Source organism: Octopus sinensis, linkage group LG16 (assembly GCF_006345805.1).
Source record: "Octopus sinensis linkage group LG16, ASM634580v1, whole genome shotgun sequence".
Taxonomy (NCBI): domain Eukaryota; kingdom Metazoa; phylum Mollusca; class Cephalopoda; order Octopoda; family Octopodidae; genus Octopus; species Octopus sinensis.
The window spans coordinates 41380583-41382880 of record NC_043012.1 but is presented as its reverse complement, the minus strand read 5'-3'; positions in this window follow the sequence as shown (position 1 = coordinate 41382880).

Genomic DNA, 2298 nt, shown 5'->3' with positions numbered 1-2298 from the left:
CTTTACAGGAAAAAAAGAAAAGAAATATAAATGTATCTATATATAAAGAAAAGGACAGGAATATTTAAACTTATATTTAAAGAAAAATAATAAAAAAAAAGAGGAAACGATGTGAAATCGAACCGAAACGACAAAAAAATTGAACAATTTGTTTATTGGCTGGATGTTTCTGATTCTTCAAAACATTAAAATATGTACTCTGGGATATAAAATCGTATATTTCATCTTTCTGCTTCGATTTCTATGATTCTTTGTATTTTTATTTTCTATTGTTGTTTTATTTCTTTGTTTACATTCTAATTTAGGGATTTTTCTACTTTGGACATAACTGGAAGTTTCTCAACTATATTTCTTCAGGCTTCGATCGTACAAGACAGCGACTTGGGATGAAGTATTTGGGGACTTAGCCATGACCAAATGTTTGCAACTAGGAGAAAATTAAGGCTTTGTTGCGGGTTTATATTGGGTTCGAAGGCTTGTGTTATTTCTGCTAACTCTCTGTGGTTTGATAACGTATGAGACGAGACTGGTGCCAAGAAATATTTGCCCTAAGACAGAGGCCTCTCTCATAGGCAGCACAAACGGCATTGAGAAGGTATCTCTGCACGTATAGAAAACTACCAGCTCTCTTCCACAAAATCCTTCATCAGGCTTGTGATTAAAGAAGCAGAAACCTGGAAAATCCTGACCAACATACGGTACTCAAAACTGAAAACCACAATGCATACTGTATACCGGATTCTTCACACAACTTATCCGGATTCATTCCGATAGATCACTTTAGTTAGTTCCTAAGACACATTTTATGTATTAATTATACAAATTCGATTGGCCTGAAATTACTTGCAATTTCTTTTCAAATATTTAAAATAAATTGACAACGGATGAAGCGGGATTGGGTAGGCTGCAACATAGCAAGATATTGTAGAGGTATCAGAGAAAAAGCACATAGACAGCCCTCGTAGACTATATAGGAAAAAAACCTTCAGCGTCTTCAGATGTAAAATTGCAATTTCTAAAAGAGAACGACAACCTAAAATGTAGTAAATACTAATGAAATGTATTAATTCATATAATAGGAAAGAATAATAACTTTAGCAAGACATAATATCAATAGTGGAATGAATAGGCAGATAAAGGGAAGCTACTGAACCGACCAAGGAATAAGCTATAAGAAAACTTTAGAAAAACCACATAAAAACAGGGAGGAAGTGTGTATTGAACAAATAGTGTCTAGACAACTATTAATTGGAACAATACAAAATGATGTAGAAGTAATCAAATTGAGGAGCTCTAATTTTAGAAGAGCAGGATCTAAAGAATGACATACAGTGAAAGAATAATTAAGCTAACCAATGTAAAAAATAGAAGAAAAATTAAGTGAAAAAAAAAAAGAAATCTTAAGCCAATGAATATATGTTAAAAATGTAAGAATGGCTACGGGCTACGGGCGTAGGAGTGGCTGTGTGGTAAGTAGCTTGCTTACGAACCACATCGTTCGGTCCCACTGAGTGGCACCTTGAGCAAGTGTCTCCTACTATAGCCTCGGGCCTACCAAAGCCTTGTAAGTGGATTTAATAGACTGATGTGTGTGTGTGTGTGCCTGTATGTTTGTTTGTCTGTGTTTGTCCCCCTAACATCGCTTGAGAATCCATGCTAGTGTGTTTACGTCCCTGTAACTTAGCGGTTCGGCAAAAGACACCGATATAATAAGTACTAGGCTTACAAAGAATAAGTCCTGGGGTCGATTTGCTCGACTAAAAGCGGTGCTCCAGCATGGTCACAGTCAAATGACTGAAACGAGTAAAAGAGTAAAAGCCTATATTATGTTATGATGTAGAGAGAATGATAGATTTAGCCAAGCGGTATTAATAAGTAACATAACCAACAAATTATTACAAGAAGACTATGGAAGCAGCTGGTGAGTAAATTGTAAGCAATGAAAATTCTAGAAGAAACCTGTCAGGGCTTAGGAAAACTGGTTATTATCACCGAGAGGTAAAAACGATATATGTAGATAAATACTTCAGAAAAACAATTTTCTGGTTAACACTAATGGAATCCTATAGAGAGAGAAATAAAAAAGAATACGATGAATCGACTCGTGAAAGATAGAAAAATGAACGAAGTGGAAAATGAAACAGCCACGGAAAAAATGTAAAACGAATGAAAGCAGAATTAAAGGCTGAAATAATGGAACGTTCACCAGGAATTTTCAGCGATTTGAAAGATGAGCCAAAATGAAAAGAATTCATCTTATGTGTGTGTGTGTGTGTGTGTGTGTGTGTGTGTGTGTGT